Consider the following 23,133-nt stretch of genomic DNA (forward strand, 5'->3'; position numbering starts at 1 on the left):
TTTATTGGATTTGTGCTGTCTTTTTTTCTAGATGGAAGTGAGCAGGGAGGAGGAGTATAGGGAAGTAAGACTGTTAGTCCCAGTGGTGAGTTGCTTTCCAGTTGACTGGAATGGCTGACTTGGCTATTACAGGACATTAAATCCAATGGAAGTTTTAAAAGGGATATAATAGGCTTCTGTTCTCAGCATCTGTAATAGCAGCGCATGGTTAAAATGGACAGTCATGTGGTGCATGTATGAAGATATTTAATGTGCACCTAAAGTATTCTTCCAATAGTTCCACTTTAGCAGAATCAAATATACTTAAATATACCTTTAGTTGGACCTCAGCACTATTTCCAGATAACTAAAGTGCATACAAAATTAGTTGTTCCAATTTAGCAGACTTTAAATATCAATTTAGTTTACCAAAAGTACACTTGCAGGGTATTTATATTACATACATATGTAAATGTATTTGTAGTATACCTAGCATAAAATACATGCATTTCAAATACATGAATCAAATACACCATCTTAATAATGACAAATAACTTGTATAACAACAACAACAAGTTTTAGTAGTAGTATTGTAACAATTTCTAAAACATCTGTTAACTGGCCACACAAACTTTATCATAGTCCAATGCAGTTCATTTTAAATTGGCCCAAAAATAGGGTAGTCAGATTAATCCTACTGTCAGATATCAGTCTATTACTATCCCTTTTAGCCCAATATAGAACTTCTTGATATTTGCTGTCAAGGATTCGCATAGTCTGGCTTAGCCTACTGTAAATGTGTTGTGAATTCTGTTTAGCAGGCCTTTTCCCTGTATATAGAAGCCATAGGTATAGTTTATATCATCTAAAATGTTTTTGGTGAGGGGAATAGGCAGGTATAATTAAGGCTAATTGTCTTTCCAATCAATCACCAGGCTTGTGTAAACATATCAGTAACAATAGTCTCAGGTTGCCTAGCCAGCTGCTCTCACAGTCAGACCCCATTAGCCCCCACCCTCCATGCAAGCCCCCCACCCCCATAGCCTCTCTAATTAACTACCCTCAATTAAACGCTAATAGGCTGATTAACAGACCCTCGGTCGTGAAGTAATAAGCAGTCGTTTCCTTGTAGTTGCCCTCAGTAATGCAGACCAGGCCCCGGGCCTGTTAATTACAGCCCACTTTGAGTGCCATCAGCAGGACCTAAGAAAATGTTGCCTGTCCAAGTCTGGAAAGTGTGGTGGATGTTGAAAAATAACATGTCTGCATTATGGATTGTTTCAGCAATCTGTAATTCAAAATGGGATCTAAGAAGAGAATGCTACCACAGAACACTTTCTGCGGTAAGGCCACTTGTTGACTTTCGCTAGGCTTTCAACTCTTGGCTCTGTATATCACAGTAAATCAATAGAAATGGACAAATCATCATTTAATTTTATGCATATAAGGAAACTTGTAATTTTTTAGTGGCTGGCTGGATATCTGAGATGACACATCTTACGTCTGTGATTTTCACCAAATGTGGTATTAGGGAGTCAGATCAGTTATGAATCCATCCACTTTTATGAGTACACAGGAACACTGTCTTCCTGTTTTAAGTCTTGGATGTAAAGGTAATTTTCTTCTCACTCCCTCTTTTTATGGATGTACAGCCACGGTGATCTTGTAAATGTACTTATTGAATGTCTGTTCTGTAATTTAAGCTTGGTTTTCACCATAATTCAGCAGCTAGCTCATGATTAAAGTAAGCATGTCAAAGTCCAAGCCTAGAATTCAAGTCATATTTCCTGTCATAACTCACCAAAGTACTAGACTACTCTACTCTTCTTTGTCCCTCCTTCCAACAGATGTATAGTTTTACTGTCCTTAAGATGACTGTTGCAGTGCCAAACACATATCCAGACTTGAATACTTGGCTATTGCAATGCAAACATGTGGGCAAACTATCTCTAGTGTGCATTGTTGTGTTACTGCACCAGTAACAGTCACCAGTAAGGGCCTATTGATTTTATTTCCAATGCTTTAGACATTATACCAGGTGTGATTCTGGTAGCTAGCTATACACATGTCAACAGTTTAACTAACTTGCCCAGCAAGATTATTTTCACACTAATTCCGGCATGGCAGTGGTTGGCATGTAAACTGATCATAGAAAACAATTGCGTCAGTGATGAAATGTAGCAATGTAATCTACTTGCTTTGTGTTACAAATTGCATTTTGGCACATTTTGTGAAACTAAATTGGCATAGCTTAAAACACACTTACTTGCTTTGTTTGGGGCCAAGAATATTCTACTGTGAATATTGTAGCCTATGTCTCACATCAAGTTTTTCTTTTCTTTTTTTAACGGCAAATGAGATTCAGGAGTTGTCCTGAACTCAGAAACCAGATATCTTGTCATTTTGGGGTGTTTCCAGCCTAATGTCTTGGCTCATGGACAAGTGAGGTCAATATTAGTCCATTCGAGTCTTCTCTTTGGCTACAATTGACACATGGTTGGTCTGAATTTGATGGTTTAGATCTTTGTATTAGCTGGCCTCTAATCAAACTCCTTTTAAATCTAGCCAACATGGTTTGGTGTAGAATTCCTTAGTTTCTAGCCTGACAAGCTTTCTTTTCAAGAGTCGTTTAAGAAAGCGGTCTTTCACACACCAAACAAAGTGGAACCAGCAACCGCTGTGCACCCTTCTCATGCAAATGAGCGCAAGTAGAAAACACTATTCCTAAGTCATGTTATTGTCCTTGTGGACCTACTGTGTGCGTCCCTGTTCCACTGAAAGAGATGTAGTTCTTTCACACGCACCTTCTCCATTTAATTGTAGACTTCCTACATCTTTCAGTCAACAGAGAAATTTGTTTTGACTTAATGCAACAAAGTCTGGGAAGACGTCCAATATATTCTTCTGTTGTGACAGTATAGGTAACCTTCCTTTTTGTGTATTATAAATACACATTGAAGTTCTCCATCCTCAATAGCTGTTTAAACGTTTGCTTAACAAAAGGGATACACCATCAAGATAGTTGCTATGGACTACCAGCTGAGCTTCTTAAGACCAACTATCAAAGTTAAGAGGTTAAAAGTATAATAATCTTTACTAGGTTTTAGCCAGAAACTAGGCAATAAATCAGATGCCTGGGCAAGTTCATGGTTCTGTTGTGTATTCTTGATATGTGTTCTTTTGTTACTTACTGATAGATCTTCAAATGCAGGGGTGTCCATTCATTCCTGATCCTGTAAAGCTACCTTCCTAAAGAGTTTAACTTAAACCCTTATTAAACTTCCATTAAGCAGCTACTTAATGTCTACAGCACTACTAGAAGCTTCTAGGCAGTTGTGTTGGAACAGAAGATAAACTCTGCTGAAAAGTTTACCTTCAGGAGCAGGACTGGACAATGTGTGGTTCAGTTGGCTAGCTATAAACATGTCGACAGTTTAGCTGTAACTAACATGCTCGGCACAATTTCAAGTTGGTTCAGGCCAGTTGCAGTTTTTTTATAACATATCAGACACTGCGTAATTGAGATGTACAGTCTGGTGACAGAATGCATGTTTCTTGAACTGATTATTTGAACCATTTTGGATTGTTCTGGAAATTAACCCCCTGGGGTCGGCAATCACGCCGGCGTGATCTAGTCGCTTTTTTTCTTATCAGTGCAAAAGAGATTCAAAATACTTTGTTGGTTTTGATCTTACATTTAAGTGTTTTACATCATTCGATCCAGTTAAGTTTCTATTTTTTTTTGTGTATACTCACAATAAAAACAAAGTGTTGTGTCTTTCGCCAAATAAAGAAAAATAAACATGATGCGAGTTCTGCCTTCTCTCTGTCAGGGAAGTCCATTCTGAAACGCGTCCGAAAATGAACTGTAACTCAGCGAATACTTGTCACTCAGGAACGAGAGATATGTCTTTATGAAGCTAGAATTCTCTTCTTTTAAATTAAGTAATTTATATTAAAAAACACATATTCTTAGTTTATGTAATCCGTTTGAAACCATGGAGAGGCGCAGTTTTTCGTTCTCTCTTCATTATTTTTAATGAGCTGATGCCGCCACGCCCCCCGGCGCTATTCACATGCTAATAGTTGAGGTGATCTATACGCATCGCACACGCCCTCCGATCAATGCCATGAAACACGCAGTTTCTTTTGTCAGATTCACGGATAGTTCATCGCGTTTTGAGGATGGCACGCTTCTCCGGTAAAGTCGTCCTCCAGATGATTATGGACAGCGAGGAAGAATTCACCTTTTCCTCAGAGAAACGGTTGCATCTCAGACGGAGAACGGCTGCATTTTCAAGAGCGAATTGATCCCGCCGAGGACACAAGTTCGAGTAAGTTGTTTAGTGTTTATATAATTCTTTTCTGATTATATAGAACTCATGTGAATTTTCAGACAATATTTTGCTTAGTTTTGGTTAGCTTTTGACATCTTACAGGAAAGATTGCCTTACAATATCCCTAACATTCGTATATGGTCGTGTTTCAATGTGATATTACTCTCTAAACATATTGTGTTTCAATCCGTTTTGATTAGCTTATGACACTGATTATCATGCTAAAAAATACTGACTTTTGCGAATATCTGATTAGGTGTAAATATGATTTCGTGCAAATAGTATATTTCAGCCTCCGGTAAAATGTGATACTGTCTAAATACTAGACATTATATTTTTATATATACATGTTCGGTTTTGGTTAGCCTATGACACACGCTAAAATATTGCCACAGATGATTGTGAATGCAGGTGTAAATGTTTGAAATGCTGTAAATGCGTGCGCAGATAATGGCCATCAACAGCTCGCGGTGACGCATCTATGGCCCATAAATAGATATTTCTCCGTCCTATGGCCCATCAACAGATATATAGACTACATGCATTGTGCGTCCATACCCATTAATCGCCCATCTTTGGATAATGTATGCTAACACAGTTGTTTTTATTTTTTTAGGAATGTGTTTGCATCACACTCTCCTTCTCCAGCAGAGGGACATGCAGGTGTCGTTCAGTTCTCAATCGAGAATGATGGTAAGTGCACAGACGTAATATTTTACTGATGAAATGTAATTGTGTTTACAATAGGCCTATACATAATATACTCGTCATAATATACAAGTAGGGCCTACCTATTCTTGTGTGAAATTACTAAATCGGTTGTCTTTTACTTAATCCATGGCCATAGTGATTGATAGCGATAATAATACAGTTTCTTTGATTGTGTTATCAACAGATGTGACAATGAACATGTCCAAGCACCGGTCCCGAAGAGAGCCATGGCAAACAAGCAACAGGTCCAAGTCCACCCTGTCATGGAAAACCGAGACTGATGTTGACATGGTTGCACAGACTGCGTGATTCCTGCCCGGGAAACTGGACCGCAAGTGACCTCTGTTTACTCACATTCGCCCATGAGTCTGTTTGTAACAGTATACACTACCTTTCTTTCTTTTTTTAAAGGATGTGTTAAGTTATATTGTTAGGAAATATTTCTATTTTGAATAAATGCTTTTCTTTTTAATCAGTGAATCCTGAAAAAATATCACAGGTTATAAAAAAATATTAAGCAGCACAACGGTTTCCAACATTGATAATACCTGATTATCAAATCATGATATTAGAATGATTTCTGAAGGATCATGTGACACTGAAGACTGGAGTAAGGATGCTGAAAATTCAGCTTTGATCAAAGAAATAAATTATATTTTAAAGTATATTAAAATAGAAAATCATAATAATAATAATATTTCACAATATTACTGTTGTTTCTGTATTTTTTATCAAATAAATGCAGCCATCTTCCAAAAATATTAAAAATGGTAATGTGTCCAAACGTTTGACTGGTACTATATGTTTATATATGTACGGTAGCACTGTGGTCTTGTGAGGCACAACATTTAGTTCCTCCACATAGAGGAATTACAATAAAAACAGATTAAAAAACAAAACCTTTCAATGTCCTCTCATTCTCAGATTCTCCTCTCTGCCTCACAGCACCGTGATGGGGCATTAGCCATTGGGGGAGTGTCTATTGTCTCCCCTCATTCATATTCATGGCCATCAACACCCCTACGCATAAAGCAGTACTGGCACAAAAACTGACTTGCAAAGTTTAAATCATTATATTGTTGTTTTGTGAAAGAGTGATCAGAATGATTTTCACATCATTTTGTAGTAAACATTCTAGCCTACAAGAATAGTAACTCAAAAGTATTGTGCCAAACTATTCAGTATGAGTTATATGAGCTCATTGCAGTGACACATTTTTCCCCAAAACTTACTAACCACGCATAATATTTTTTTTCTATAAAATGCAAACATGTAACTTCCATTTTGCTCACATATTATTGTAGCAGAGTTTGTGCTGCAATACAGCATAATTATGTGTTGGCCAAAGGTATGTTGTAAGTAGCTGAAATAAGCACAAATGTCAGGGCATGTCAAAACCTCTCAAGGGCCCCAAAAACCCCTCAGACCCCAGGGGGTTAAAACGTGCAACCCAAGGGCAGTACTGTCCTCCAAGACCATTTCAGACAATGAGTCACTGTGGACCGCAGTTTAAACTTTCACCTGACCGCAGGCAAGTTTTAATTTATTAGTTTTCCAACAGAAATCTAGCCAAATCATTTCACTTTTATTCTTTATTTTCCATTGGTCATCAACCTCATCTGTTACTCTTACTGTGTGAAAACAATCATTGCTGTGTTTGAGTTGGCAACACTTCAGAGCGATGTAGAACTGAATAAAGAACAGGAGAACTTCTGGACACACTGTGACTGGTTTTTGAGGGTCAAAGAGAGGCAAACAACAGAGGCTTTGGTCAAAGTCTTGTACTCTTGGGGCAAAGCGGTATGGCCTCACACTGCAGACGGGGCTTTGTGATGGAGTTTGGCAGTGTGATGGGGAGTCATATTGAGGGTCAGACCTTGGAGATGTCAAAGAAATGTTAGGTCAGACATGAAACAGATGGATAGATTGAATGGCTGCTGATTGCCATGGTGGGTTTAGTGGCTGTAGGAGAGGCGGTTTAGGGTGGAGTAGTATGAGAACTGATATAATGGATTCTGTTGGACTAGGTAGGTGGTGTTAAATAAACCTGGCCACATCTGCAGCAGGGCATCAGGTTTCTCACACGCCGGGCAGCTTGACAAGTGCTCCTTTGTAGACTCTCTCCCCTCACCTCACACTCTCTCCGCACCACTGTCCTTTTCTTCCCTTCTTTCTCCTGCACTGTCCCTTTCTCCTCCTCTCCTCTCTTTTCATCCTCAATATCCCTTTATTTATTTATTTCACTCTTTTTGACGCTGTTTCACTGATTTTCGCATGGAAATTCTGAAAATTCCCATAGTCTTTCATTATGTCATCCTAGAGTCTGTTTTTTCCAAGCAGGTTATTAGCAGGAATATGATTTTAAGGAACTAACAGGAGAGGAACAAATCTCTCTAATCCAAATTGAGAGATGCCCACTTTAAATGCAGAATGAGACAGAGTGGAACTAATCCATGAATACCATAAACATCAATAGAAGAAATGAAGGCAAAATCCCTTTTTTATGAAACAGTGTGAGAGGAGGCATGACAAAATTGTCTTGCAAGATGAGTATGTGTGTTGATGTGTTCTTTCTTATAAAGTGAATGTTGTTATAAGATATCCTATTCTAGGTAGAGTTTGAACTCTCACTTGATGTTGCATGGAAATAAAAAAATCCAGTTTTTTTAATGTTTGTTAGTAGTCTAGTTTCAGATGAGACTTTACTTTTTTAGGTGAACATTAAGAAAAGTTTGCTACCAAACTATGTGAAATTGCTTCAAAAATTCCTTGATTTGGAGCCAGAAACATGTAAATCCTCTTCCAGCTGTCTTCCGGCTCAACGTCTGCTCTGGATCTAAGACGGAGCAGAAAAGCACAGGAAACAGCACCAAGGATTGGAATTTTCTCTAATGCCTTGAGAAAGATCAGAATCTACTATTATAGATCTTAAAATGTGCTTAATCTTACAGATAATGTGCTAGTTCCCTAAACATTTCTTCAGTTAGCACTTTATATAAACTGGTTACGAGCCATTTGATTTGTTAGCGTTGTTAATATGACAAATGCTCGTCTGTACTTTTCCCTCTCGTTTAATTCCCCTTAAGTTTCCTGGTTTTTTTTTTATGCGATTGGAATCCATCACTCTCACTCTAATATTTTCAAACATTATCACGTTTACCAAGCTTATAAAATGAGAAACACATGTTTGGTCACATTCTAAAGGTAAAAAGTATGTGTGTTAAAGAAAAAGAGAGACCAAGACACTCGTTCTTCACAAACTTGTACCTTTCCTCAGCAGATTAGTCCACATTCCTCTCTGAAGGCCCTTGTTTCTGGTGTAATGTTTTTAATGTCAACAGTTAAGGATGAAATGATAATCTGTAAGCGTCTGAGTTTTGACTTTGCTGTCTTAACAGCAAAATGAAATTTTCATTCCACAAGCGGTGACCTAGGATGAATGTTAGGGCTTTGATTACTTTGACATGTTAGAAAAAAATCCAATGTACAGTAGGTTGTGACCTTTCCAATCAAAGCCAACTGGAAGGTGTTTTAGTCAGTGGTGAAGTATAACATAGTCTTTATGGAACTGTTACCTTGCATAGTCCATCCATAACAACTTTGGCAGATTGGAATCTGTCAATGACTGGTTTGTTTTCAGAGCATAGTTTTGTTTTATCTAGCATTATTACAAAGCATTAGTGTACAGTAGACTACCTCAGATGGACTTCTTGGAAGAGAGATGATGTTTTGGAGGCTGTCCAGCTGTTCTTCAAGAATCATTGTCAGCACTTTCAAAGACCATAACATCTTGCATGTTCTGACTATCTCTATCTCTATCTCTTCTGCTTTGGGAAGAATTTGCACGGTCCTTAGAACGTCGGTCAAAATTTTTGTAAGCATTTGTAGTAGGAATGAGCAGACTGCTGTGTGATCAAACGGCTCTTTCATGTGTGACCTTCGGACGGCTGCTCTCCAGGACGCCCTAACGAAGCTGAGGGTAATCAGATGACAAGGTGGGCCTTCGAATCACCAGCCTTTTTAGATAGAGCTCTGATTGAATGAGAAAAAAGTTTCTAGAATCTACAAACATACATGTCCCAAATGTTGGCTGATGTTTGATGTCTTATGGTTTCCTTAAGCGTAACTCAAAATATATTGTTTTCTATTATTTGACTAGAAATGCACTTTTATAGCAGAGGACTGTTCATTTTGGCTCATGTTAAGCAAAAATGTTCTATAAATGTGCAGTTTTTACAAATTCATGCTGAAAGGTACTGCCATTTGCTCAAAGGTTTAGTACTCCATATGATCGTATCAAACTTGGACTGTGTCGTGTTTAAAGCCACAAGTTGGTGTGCGAATTGCTTCACTTATTCCATTGTGGCAAAGTCTCTCTCCAGAATGTGTAATCCACCAGGTCATATATTTTCATAGAATGGCTTAGGAGGACCACTGAAGTCCTTTAGAAATGTTTGGCAACCATAAGGAGGGTGAAACATGCTCTTGCAACTCCTGGAAATGTTTTGCTTGTGGTCGGACGGGCTCATTTATCATGAAGTCAATTAGATAGAAGGCCACAGACTGGCTTGGTAAGTAGAAGAGACTGTAATTTAGGAATATGAGAGGCAGTTCTTTGTCAAATGCTTGCGTTTAGGTAATTCTAGTCTAACTCTCTGGCCGCACAGTAGTATGTGGGTGCTGGCGCAGTGCAAATTTAAACTTCTTTCTCCCATACATTTTTTTGTTTTTGCGTCTATGTGTGTCTTTGCATTCCAGCCTCTGAAATGGCCAGAGAATTCTCTGACTCACACAAAATTTCTTTCTTTCTCTCTTCTTTTTTCCTTTTTGGAAACTGTACTTTTGATTAATGAGGTAAGTTTCTGGAAGGAAATGTGCAACCTTGAGGCTCTCCGATTGAAAAAACCAAAACAGAATGACCTAAATGCTACATCTGTCGAAACTAATGCAGAAACCTTAAAGACCTCTGTTTTGACAATACTTTGTACAGTACTTTGTTTTGTAATGTCATGGTTCATCTCGAGTTGTTTGTTCTATTGTTACAAAAGAGAAAGTATATCTGCTTGTTTTTGTCAAGTGGATTTTTAAAAATGAATTGCTATCAGTCGATATCGGAATATACTCATTGATATGGATATTTAATCATGCATGATGATTTCCCCTATTTTTATACCATTTTAAAAGAACAAACTATTTTAGAATACTTTTCAACCATCATCTAATGCTCACTTGAAGTCAATCTTTTAGTTTTGATTTATTTAGACAAATTTGTATTTTAATTAATATATTAAGAATTTTAATATCAGTCAATAATTATGAAATGTGTTTTGTGTTATGGAATAATTATTATGGTGTATATGAGCATATCTTTGGCATGAACTTCAAATTAGGTTTCTTGAGATCTTCAATGCATCCTGTTCACTGCATACAATCCATTTATCTAAATTATGTGACTTTACTGAAGAATTATTGCCTGACCTAGCACAGGAATCAGCACACAGTACTTTAATCCCACAAGGATGAACATGTTGCAGTGTATGCAGATTACTTACGCTTACACATGCTCATCGAGTTGTTACATGATGAATTTCACATGTGGCTGCACTTCTGATGTGAACAGATCGCAGTACTCGGGGGTCAGAGTGGGCATTTCTGTCATAACTGAACTTTTGTGCAAGGAGAGATTGTGTCTGTTTTCAGGTCAGCTTGTGGTGAGATGTTTGGGAATGCTTGTGTGTTCTCACAGCAGCTGCGCACAGCCCATATGGGCTCGTCGGTGTTGGCGCGAGTCTGTTGTGTAACTTCTGAGCAGGACTGCACGTGGATTGGCCACATATGACGGTTCTGTTTTCATTGGCACTGCTGTTGTTTCTGTGAAATCAGGTGGCACTTTTAAGTTCCCAGATGACTGTGCATCCCTACCTTATTCACTCGCATACTAGAGACTGCTATTTTATGTTTTTTCTCAAGGTGTTTATGCTGCAGGAGAACAGTGCATCACAGCACAGCTAGATACAAAAACTGCTAATTTCACTTATATTTACTTTGCTGTCATTTCTCAAATTAAGTTATTGTTTAAAAACAGTAATAATTGAATACTAGGTGTTAATTTTAGCTGAATATTATTTATATTTACAAATTACCATTAATTTGTATACTGTACTTTCTGACTGTTGCGATGCCTTAATTCACTTGTAGCATTTAACCTTATTGATTTCTTTTAATATTTCTTTTTAGGTTTTTTATTTATTCGGGCAAAATGCTATAAAAAAATTTATATTAGCGATTTATTCTTCGGCCATAAAATTAAAATAAATAATAATACAAATACAATAAAAAAAACAATATCTGATATATTGTAAATATAAAATGTTTTTTATTATTATTATTTATTTTATAGTCATTTTTCACATTTCTTCTTTTTCTAAGAATATATTGTCATTCTGCCCAGCACTAACATTTATGCAGTTGCACGCTCTTATATAAAATATTTGTCTTTTTCTCTGTATTAACTTTCGTTATGCTAGCATGAGAAAAGTCTAGCCAGAGTTTACTAGCAGCAGCTGGTCAGAAAACACATGATGCACTGACTCAATTAAGTCCTTGCGAGTGCTTCTTTTTATATCCGCCTTCCCTTCAGTCCCCGTTCATACACAGACATGCTAATAGACAGATCTTGGTTTGATGAACACACAGGTCCCGAAGCTGCTGATCTCTGGGCACACACAAGAGTGGAAATAGAGGGAAAATGAGTTTGGGAACAAGCAAATATGGAGAGAGCAAACCCTTGGGATAGAAGGGTCAGTGAACCAGTTACAACTTCCTGACATTGGGATCATTTGGAGGGAGTTCATTAATTAAACAGATTTACAATACATCACACACACGAAAACACAATTACACTTTCTCTCGATTGTAAAGCACCTAAGGCATAGACTTGTGCCTAATGAGGCAGAATATTCCCCAGCTTCAACAATGAGACGAAACAAAGCTTCTTAAAGCCCCTGAACCGCTGCTAGTGATTAGCTCAGTACATTAAACTTAATCAGAAATCTGTCCTGTGCTTTCCCCACGGTGGAAGAAGGTGAAATCGTGTGTAATAGACTTATTTAAAGACATTATAGTGGAGGAATAATAACTAGAACATTCAGAGGATGTTTATTAGCTTTTTAACGGGATTTAGAGGATTGGATGATGCAAGTGTTAAGATATGCAACACTGAACACTTTTTCTTTTCTCCCCATTTTCTGTTCATTTAAATGTTTTACTAATAACAACCAAAATAGTTATTTACACAAATTGAAAGCGGGTCAGAGCTTGTGTTCTGCACTAAGGATCATGTGTCACTGAAGACTGAAGTAATGGCTTTATAAATTCAGCATTGGCATCACAGGAATAAATTACAGTAGTATATCAGATATTTACTAAAAATATTTGTAACTTTTGAAAATGCATCTCAAGTTACCAAGTGTCCATTTTTTTTCTTGCTCAAATTTCCTGATTGATCATTGATGTGATTGATGAAACTTTGTTGATTAGAAAATCATTCAGGAATTCAAACTGAATGCTGGGAAAAGTCACTGAAAATACTTCCTCCATCACTGGGTAAATGATGAGTCATACTGCCAACATGGCAACTCTTTTTTTTTTTTTTTTTTTTTTTTTTTTTTTTGTGGATGGAGCAGAACCACAAGAATAGAGGAGAAAGAGGGGAAAGGAAAAGTTTCATAGTCACTTTTCAAATTTTAAGTTTGGAGGCTGGGAAGAAGGGCATCGGGCCAAAGTTCCTGTAAGACTAGTCATTCCTCATGGTGGCGATCTTGGGAATACTTCTGGGCATTTTCTTTGTAACTAATGGGTATAATGTACAACTTGGTATGTAATTAAATGGGGAAAGACTGAAATCTCCAAAACTCTTTTTCAGTATCATATAAACAGTAATATAATTGTTAATGTGCATGGTCGTTTTACAGTAAACTAGTCTCTTTTAGCAAGCTTATTGGCTTTTTTAGAAAGGCGGGACTTCTATATAGAGCGCCATATTGAGTGTTATTTCTCCCATTCATTTGTATATAATTTTTTTAATATCAATTGTTAAGGTTTTGGTTTGGTTGCACACAGCTGTATGGTACATAAAAAGTTTAAGCATAGACTAAAAACCATGCAGTTGTCTTTTAGCATGAACTTTCTCTGTCTTTGTTTCAACTGTTAATCATGTTCTAAATATGCCTTTGTCCTTCAGCTTTGGGTGAAGTACAAGGATTTCACTCCACTTCTTTGATTACTGTCAGATGTTTATCTCTAAAGGCATCACCACATGCAAAAACTCACATCAAAATGTAGCACGTTGAACCTTATAATGGAACACAATGAGTGTGATTGAGTCACAGTGAGGTTAAAACTGCTCAGAAAGGGATAAATCATCATAATCACACACCAGATGTCCCGATCCAGCCTCTACTGAACACCAGCCCAGCGTTCTTCTCAGCTGTTCCACTCAGCCCGGCCAAACTCTCTGTGCTTTGCTTATCTGCTCATATCGGATTCAGTTTTGAATCGCTGCTCACTTGAAGCCAAGCTCAGCTGCTATTCAGCTGACTGTGTGGTCCAAGGTTACCACATTGACACGCAGCACAATAGACCCATCAGTGACAAGGAAAGATGCCCAACTCACTGCCAGCTAGTTGTTCCAACAGACAGAAGATAGTGTTTAAAGGATTGTTTGTTGCTATTGAATTTACAGCATTTCCATTTGATAGGAGAAATAATTGTAGTAAATCAGAGCCTGGGATGGCTGCAGATTGGAGTAATGGGAATGCCGAAAAGTACACAATGAAACTAACCCCTTGCCCTACCCCACAACCTAACATAGGGCTGCACGATTCGGGGAAATAATCTACCGTAATTGCGATTTTTCGTGGTAAAATAGCAATTTTCAATTTAAAATGCTATTTTTGAAACCAATAAACAACAAACACCAGTTTTTGTGCCCAAAATATTGTGTTTATACTATTAAGATTAATAATATTAATCAAAATTAAAAAAATATTACTATTTTTATAATAACACTTTCATTATTAAAAGTAAAAGTATTTAAGAATAAATATAACAATATAATAATAATAAAAAAAGAAAAAAAATGTATTTGACAGAAAACGTATTTTACGAAAAACTGCAGTGTTATCTGTTAGCATGCAGACATACTTCTATGACTAAAAGTAATCAGCAAGGTTTATGGATTTACTATAAAATATTATCTTATTATTATACAAAATCTGTGACAATAATGTCTTAATTTGTGTCAGGAGGTATGCAAAATCAATGTCCATGTCTTTAATATGAAATATTAAATATGCGTCCACTGTGAAAAAACATCTCTTGTACACTTCTGTACACTGGAGAAAAACATATGTGACCCTGGACAACAAAAGTCACATGGCTCAATTTCTTGAAATTGAGATGTATACATCGCTGAATAAAAAGCTGAATAAATATGCTTTCCATTGATGTGTGGTTTGTTAGGATAGAATAGTATTTGGCCGAGATACAACTAAATCTGGAATCTGAGCGTGCAAAAAAAAACGAAACATTGAGAAAATCGCCTTTTAAATTGTCCATTTATGTTTGCCATTGTCCTGCATTCACTCACAAAAATAAATGTTTTATATATATATATATGGTTGGAAATTTACCAAATATATTAATGGAACATGATCTTTACTTAATATCCTAATGATTTTTGGCATAAAAGAAAAATCAATAATTTTGACCCATTCAATATTGTTGGCTATTGCCACAAATATACCCATGCGACTGGTTTTGTGATCCAGGGTCACATATGGATTATCATATGTTTACTTAAAATTTCTTTAGAGAGTAGAATTATTTTTTACTATTTTTACTGAAAATAGGATGGAGTTAGCACTACTGAGTGCTAAACACGTCTGTTTCACTCGTACTGGAAGCCGGAGGGTGCCCTTATGCTGACAATCCAAATATGCATCACAGAAGTAATAGAACTTTTAACATTCCAGGAAATCCCTAATATGGAGAAAAGCATCATCATGCTGATCACTGAGCCGCTCTTCACTAACACCTTTTGGCTTGCCATTACTCTGACCTGTTGATACCCACTCTTGCTAAAACTAACATATTTGGTTGAGTGTTACCCGTACAAGCTGAAGTTCAGCCATGCAGTAATGTGTTTGGGCAGCGGCATTTCAATGCAAAAACCTGAAACCAGTTTTTCTGCTAAATGCACTGAAATAACGCTGAATCATGAGTTTTTTTCGTTTCATCGCAAACATGCCTCTTTTCTATGTTTATAGGCTCATGATTACTCCTCATTCTCAAAACTCATCACCATTTGCCTGGAGCAAACAGGCAGTAGAAATAATTTAGTTTAAAATTGATGTTTATGTGTGATGTTATGTAGTGATAATGGCAGTAATTCATGAAATGGTGATCAAAATATGGAGAACACATGCATTTTAAAGAGCCAGTTCAGATGTTTAAATTGCTGTTGTCGATACGGTATTTGCACCTTTAGATGATTTGCATTATTCCTATAGTGAATCTGGCACTCTTAACATGTTGAAAATGTGTGCAAATATAAACGAAACTATCAGCAGGTGCAATTCATTCTTAATGAATATTATGTTTTTATTACTAATCTTCTACAAAGGAAAATGGTCGTTTGCTGTTTATCCCCCATTACTTTGACATAGGGACAGCTGGCACACTGCTAACATTTCCCCTCACAGCTGTGCTTCTCATATAGCCTAACAAGGGTTTGTTTTTAAATTGTTGTAAGGTAAAGCCAATATGGTGCCTTGAGTATTCCATTTGGAAAGCATGGAGTAATGAATATAGTATTTTTACCCTGGCAAGTAGCAACTATCCACTCAGAACAACCTGGCCTCCACCCTCAAAGTCAACACCATAGCATTGTGCTGTTTTGCATGGGTAAGCTCCACTTACATTTTTGGTCAAAAAAGATTGCTAAACAGCTTGTTTATAGTCAGGCAACACAAATGAAAAAAATATTTTTTTCTTCTGTTGGATTTATTACTGTTTGTTGCCTTTGGTAAGAATAAAGGTTGCGAAAGTTCGCTTGCATAAATGGCTCAGACCAAATTGTGGAAAATAAGACTCGCATCACATGTCCCTAACTGAAAACTCTGTGGAAGATAGTGGGGCCCTACACCACATCAGATGTCTTCAGCAGCTCAGATGCATGACAGGTCAGACACATAGGCCCTTGTACCAGCCATGTGTTGATTCACAGATAGCCTTTCTGTCCGACAGCTCAAAAAAGGGTCATACTTTGCATTCTTTCCCGGAGCCTCTGTTCTCTGAGGATGACCTTCAAGCTATCTGTCTATCAGAAGAGGTCTGAGTGCCAGTGACGGAGGGAGGGGGGGAGGTTGGGGGATGAAGGGGTAACTCGCTGACCTGTGAGTCTTACTCCTATCCCAGCCGTGAGCTGGTTACAAAGACTAGGAACAAGGAGAAAGGCTGAATGTTACTGATGTAAGGAAAAGTCTTGGGCATTATGGAGATGTCATTGAGTCTTGTCCCTATAGACTGGGCAGAGGTTCTTCAAGCCAAAGAGGAAGTGGTTTGAGGGGAAGGGAAAGCCTAGTGGGGCTGGGTCCACTTCAGAGACAAGCCTGGCCCCAATGGGACGTAGCAAGTCCGTTTGATGTTCTGCCACAAACGCAGGTTCTCATGAGCCTTGCTGCAAGCGCACACTCACGCAAACAGCTGGATGGAAAATAAAGCAAACGGAAATGTTTCGAGCCATCAAGCGTAAACCTTCCACATAAGCGCTCAGCATGTCAAGTCTGGTTTATTAAATCAGACTCTTATCTCCATGCAAATAGAGCAAAAAAAACGAAGGATTATGCATCACCCTACATTTACAAAGCTGAGGGGCTCGGCTCCAAATGACTTATTGTGACGCTATCACATCTAAACAGTGGGAGTGGTAACTGAGCTTTCATGTAGACTGACTATTTCTCATAGGAATCAAACCTCATTCCCTTTCAAGGGATTTAAACATAGAGCAATGAAAACAGCATGGGAATTTGACAGAAGAGGGAAGAACTTAGTCACTATTTCAGCTTCATGATTTCAGATATTAGTGAAGTATAATATAATTACTACATATACATATAATTCTACATATAATTAAATATAATCTAATATAGTTATTTTATGGTTATTTATTTATTTTTGTGTAATATTTATTTATTTATTTTAGTTGTAAAAGCAGCTTCTTTTCAGAAGATCATGGACTTTTAGGTTCTTCAAGTTTATTAAAATTCTCTACACCCCTTATTCTCGCCAAAGGCTTAGGTGTTCCTAGAGGTCTTGTAAACCCTGATTTGCTAACATGCTGCAGCTAATTGAGAGGGGCTTCTCTCCTTGTACACAATAACAGCTGAGGTCCAGAGATGTCATGCCTGCACTAATCAACATCAACTGCCTGCAAATTACCAACACATGCTGCTCACTTAGTGCTGGAGGTGGGACCCAAGCAAGTGGCTGTAAGTCACACAGAAGACTGTAAGACACCATAAAGTAATTGAACTGGAAAAGTGTGATTTCCATGTTGGTTCAGCCCTGAAGTAGGCCTAGAAGTATTGAGAGTTAACAAACAAGAGTTTGTGAGTTTACTTGTGTCTTGCGTTTTAGACAATAATTATACACTTATAATTTTTATTTCATAGAAATAATTTCAGTCCAAATATTTGTATGTGAATTTTGGGATATCCCATTAAATATGCTGGATGAAAACACCAAGATGTGAAGAAAATGTCAAAAAAAAAAAAGTTCTGTTAGAGTACAGCTCACTGTCATTTGGATTTGTTAATGGCCCAGATGAGAATAGTACAGTCATCTCCAATGCACAATTCCTCCGCATTTGGCATAATGTGTGGGACCTTCAGCCTACATTAGTGACCACAAAGCTGTACACAGTTAAGAAAAATAACATCCATTTCTGTTTTCCCAATTAGCAACTTACTGTTACAGTCATGATTTAGATTCACGCAAAAGTTCACCCATTCCCCCCATCAGGAACCCATAAATCTTGCTGAACAGCCCAGCCGTCAGTGTGAGGAAAAGAACATGAAGCATCGACTACTTCACACACACAGATTACTGCCTTTAATTTCATTAGCAGACCAGCCTCCGCACCGTCTGTTGCCGGCAGTCACAGCATGGACTGGAATCATAACATGTAAATGAAATATTCTGACTTTTTTTTTTCTCTCATTTAAATTTTTTACTCTTGATTTACATATCTGCGGAGTTGACATCTCATGTGGTCTGACTTTGCCAGGCTCAGTGGAAGGCCTGAGTTATGACCGCAATAGTTTACGTCCAGCTGAAGCTAAGACAGCTCTTTGACAAGTCATTTTTAATAGGAGAAGCAGATGATCTTATTTTTGGCTTTGCTGTAGGTGCATTAACATCATTTATTCCAGACTAGTTTTAAGCTTTTTCTGGTGGGTGGTCTCTGTGTTTGAAGCCAAGTCATCTTGAACAACTAGAAACTGACCGACCACTCCACCCAGCAACTTGTTTTATATGAATTACATGCTATCTAAACCTAACTTAGGTCAGAGGATGTGTTGCGTATTATCCATGAAATCACTTTTGTGTTATTGTTGCTCTGGTTCTTGACCTACATTCATGGACACTTACAGTTAATTTGGTTGAGTTTACAGCTGCAGGGGAAATCTGGTGACTTTTCTTTTTCTTCCCTAAATCAGATTTTAAAAAAAATATATAAATACAAGTTATATGTGGCCAGATACTTTATTTTTTCACTTTTAATCACTTTTGCTAACACACATTCCACATTTGTGAGACTTGATCATGATCATAGACATTAAGAATTATAGACCATTCAGAATTAAACAGAATACCATTTTTTTTTTAAAATCAGTAGAATTAAGATGAATTGAAATACTATGAAAATCATGAAAAAAAAATTACCAAAAATTTATGTTTGTTAAGACCTACTATGAATGCTGGCTTCTGGTTTGCAGTAATATGAAAAAAGGACTGTATCTTCTGGATGGATAGATACATGTATAGGTGGAAAGATATGGATGGATTTGAAGATTTGAAATGCCATCTATTTTGATTTAAATACTTTATTAGATTAAAAATATTAACCACTGTGAACCTGGATGGAAGAACATTGGATTGGCCTTCATCATGTTTCTCCCCTGATCAGACTACATGTAAACATAACAAATTTAAGGGAGAAAAAAAAAATGTTTGTTGCCTGTCTGTACAAGGCCTAATTTCTTGACTGTCATGTTCTTGAGATGTTTAAATAGAGATGACATTTGAACTGAGGTTACAAGGTGGGCCCACAGGTCAATGTTTTATAGACGTTTCTTCCATTGCGTTTTCTCTTGTTGCTGCTGCATTTCAAACATTCGAACCCCCCACTGCAGCAGTGTCCATTGTAAATGGATGACAGACAGTTCATTTGTCACTTACTAGCCTTGACATGATTGTCAACCCATAAAAGCAATGTTCCTATCTTTCAAAACATAAAATTGATCTGTTTTAGATGTGTAATTTCTATTAACTACTAGAACTACTTTTTAGTCCACACGTTAATATTTTGTTAAATCTAAAAAGAGATTTACTATGGTTTGATGTGTGGATGTAAGGCTAGCTTGCAAGGCTCAGTTCTCATGAGTATCCGTGTTCAGACAGAGCTCGATATTTGTTCGATCTAACCTGTGATCCCTCACAGTAGATTTCTGAGTGCCGTCATGTTCTTTGAAACCCCAGCTGGCCATGTGCACTATTTCATCCACATTAACATATCAAGGTTCTGAGATGTGTAATTTATTAGGCTTCAGGTCTTGTCATGGGAAACAAGCTACTCTACCTTCTCCCAGTAGCAGTCACCAACGCTAGAAAGCCAATACGTTTGAAGAGGGCACACTGGCACGCTGTGTAATATTATCTACATGCATGCCTTACTTTGTAGATTTATGCTGATAACCACCAATGACACGGTTCAGTCTTTTGGCATGGCTGATGCTAGTGAACATCTGAGAAGCTTGCTGACTGCTCATTAACAGATTTTATTATTAGCCGACCTCGGTTACTGGCATGTCTTCGATGGGCCTGTGCTTTTGACATGTCTAAAAAATCGCCATCCTGTTGTTCTAGTAAATCCAATCGCATTGAATTGGAATGCATCTGCACAAATGCTTACAGCTGTTTTCAAGTTTACAAAAGTGCAATCTTCTGGGAAAGGCTCAACGATGGTATAATGCGAAGAGCAGAGCGTCCACATGTTGCATCTGTCACTTTTCTGAACCCTTAGCTTCATTCTATGTGGTTAGTAGACCCTAGCTCAATGGCTTTTTGACTCGGGTTCTTGTGTTTGTTTACAACATGTGTTCCTCACCAGAAACAGGCTGTTGCAAACCCCTAGCCTGCTGCTTGTGACATGGGGTTTTAATTATGACCAAGTCTGTGAATGTTTTTTTTCTTTTTTTTAAATGTCCACATTCATGCTAGCCTGGAGCCTAGCAGACCCTAGCTCCTTACAGAGGCTCTGAACAGAGAGACTCTTGTGCGGCCCTGTGTGAGCGTGTTTGCTGTCATGGGAAAAAATGTGAGAAATGTCTCGGACTAAGAGTTAAGAGAGTTTTCTGCTAAGGACATTATCTTACACTCAAAAAAGGTGCAAAAATATTTGCTTTATAGGTACAACAGCTTGTCACTGCAGCTGCACCCTCAAAGGGACAAGTTTTTACCTTATCTACCCCTACAAGGTGCATATTTGTACCCCTAGAGTAATAAAATGTACTCTTAAAGTACTCCCATGAACCTCTTAGGGCTAAATAAGATAAGGTATAAAGAAGTCCCTTTGAGGGTATTACCCAAGTGACAAGGTGTTGCACCCCTAAAGGTACAATTATTAAAGGCACATTTTTAATGAGAGCGTAGAGGCGAGAAAGACAAAGTTTTTCATTTAAAGTATTTAGGTGGTCTCTGTAAAGCTGCTTTGAAACGATCTGTATTGTGTAAAGCGCTATATAAATAAAGGTGACTTGACTTTGAAAAGCAGGTCATTTATAGATTATCTTTTATTCGTTGTGTATACCACCTAAACTACTATATCTCATACCTTCTTAAAAGCTCAAAAGACCAGCCAAAGGACACAATGCACAAATGTGCTGGACATTCAATCCACATGCATATTGCCCATGATATGCTGTGCGATGAGATATTTTCAAGTGTCAACGGGATTCTTTCTGGGGACATTTGATCCGTTTCCTTTCGGACAGATGTCGTCTTCACCTCATCAATGTCACACTGTTTTTAGGTCTCGTGTCCTGCTTTGGAATGGTGCTAATCAGAGACAGGTTAGTTTTATAGCTCTATTTCCCTGTAGTCTGCAAAAAGGATCAGCATAATCCCTCCCCACCAAATCTGCAGATCCAGAGTGCCCATAAGTCACCTTAATGGCCGCATTTTACCCAAATCCATTGTCCGAATTGGATATTTTGTTAACTGACTGCTTGGTCAGATCTGAAAAGAGAAGGCAAGAATGGAAGAGGCGGAGGGAGGAGTTTGGGGGGGAAATAAGAAGGATCAGCACAGCTGTATTTGCAGCTGAATGCTGTGCCGCAGCAGTCCACGGTCTTGATTGGCCACATCTGGCATCATTACGTCCACATTTAGACCACAAAAAGCGGACATCCTTTTGAGATTGCTCCTTTTGCCAGTGTGTGAATCTAGCTCTCTTGTATCCATCAGAGCGGCTTGATGATTTCTAACCCTTCGTTCTGTAGTCAACTGTGCTGGTTATGTGATCCATATGGAGATAGTGGCCCTTTGTTAGCAATGCTAGATTTAACCAACACAACCTTCTTGTGACATGTGGGACCTGGTTTTCATTGCCCTTCACCCTGTCCCTTCACCCTGTAAGCAAGCGCAAGTGTGAAATGTGATACCTCCCAGACAAAGCTTTTTTGACCTGAACACTAGAATAACCTGGAAAGTCTGAGAAGATACAGAGACCGGATGATAAACTGTGGTCCTGACCTGGAGGTCAAAATGGGACTGAAGGAGATACATAGAGGCTTTTGAGAGAGGAAGAAACGGAGGTGTTTTGGGGAGAAAAGATTTTGGGAGCGCTCCGTGGCTGTGGATCTGCACCCCTCCCCCCGGAGGAACGGCGTTTCCTGCCGCAGCTCTCGGCTGAAATCAGATTCCCAACCTTGCTCTGGCCTTGTTTTTCTTGGCATGAGCCATGCAGAGACACTCACAGAGAACTGCTGTCAGAGTCTTCATCCCTCGTTTTCTCTTTCTCCCTTTCCTCTTTTTCATCGCTGTCTCCTCCTCACCCACCTCCGTTTTTCTCATTCGTTTGAAAGGAACAGCATCCCCAGAGCGTGTGTGTATGTGTGTGTGTGTGTGTGTCTGTGTGGATGTAACCTGATCTGTCCTCACACTGCACACATTTTAATAACATTTAAACATCTCCAGATGCAATTCGAAAATAAAGTTGCACAAACGTTAGCTGGAGGCTTTGCGGTTTCACGCTCTCGTTTTTTGAACATAGGCTGTTGAGATGTGAGATCTTTCTTCGTTCTCTGCTGGCAGTTATCTTGATGTGTTTCGTTATTTAGATACAGGACCCAAAGGAAAACTCAGTTTGCGCACAAATATTCACCATAACCTAAAAACACTGTAATATTTTCATTCTCCTAGTTTATTTACATCATTGTTAAGGCAATATTTGGATGTTACTTGTGTAAGCATAGAAGCGTCTTTAGCTTAAACAAAGGGGTTTACTAACCAGCATGGCCCCATTAGCCCCTAATGGTAGCTGCTGGAACTACACCATCTGGTTATAAAAAACATATTTCACCATTGATGGCTAATTGATAATTAGCTTTATGCTGACTAAAGATAGATTATTTTACATTCTGTATATTATAATATAATGTAATTATAATATCATTTTATAATACATTTATTATATTAATATTAATTAGTAAATCATGCTTTTATATAATTAATTTCTGTATTTTTTTTATTTATATATCAT

At 37.9% G+C, this 23,133-nt stretch overlaps 1 protein-coding gene and 1 long non-coding RNA gene across 3 annotated transcripts in view; both read left to right on the forward strand.

Moving 5' to 3' along the window:
* pdzrn3b (PDZ domain containing RING finger 3b) overlaps positions 1-23,133 on the forward strand; it is a 91,503-nt gene that overhangs the window by 12,336 nt on the left and 56,034 nt on the right. The window lies entirely within an intron of this gene.
* On the forward strand, positions 4,195-5,337 carry LOC307006899. Its single transcript, XR_013799544.1, has 3 exons — positions 4,195-4,313; positions 4,933-5,009; positions 5,212-5,337. It is a non-coding gene; the product is annotated as an uncharacterized lncRNA (long non-coding RNA).

This window comes from Phoxinus phoxinus, assembly GCF_949152265.1.
Source record: "Phoxinus phoxinus genome assembly, chromosome: 11".
Taxonomy (NCBI): domain Eukaryota; kingdom Metazoa; phylum Chordata; class Actinopteri; order Cypriniformes; family Leuciscidae; genus Phoxinus; species Phoxinus phoxinus.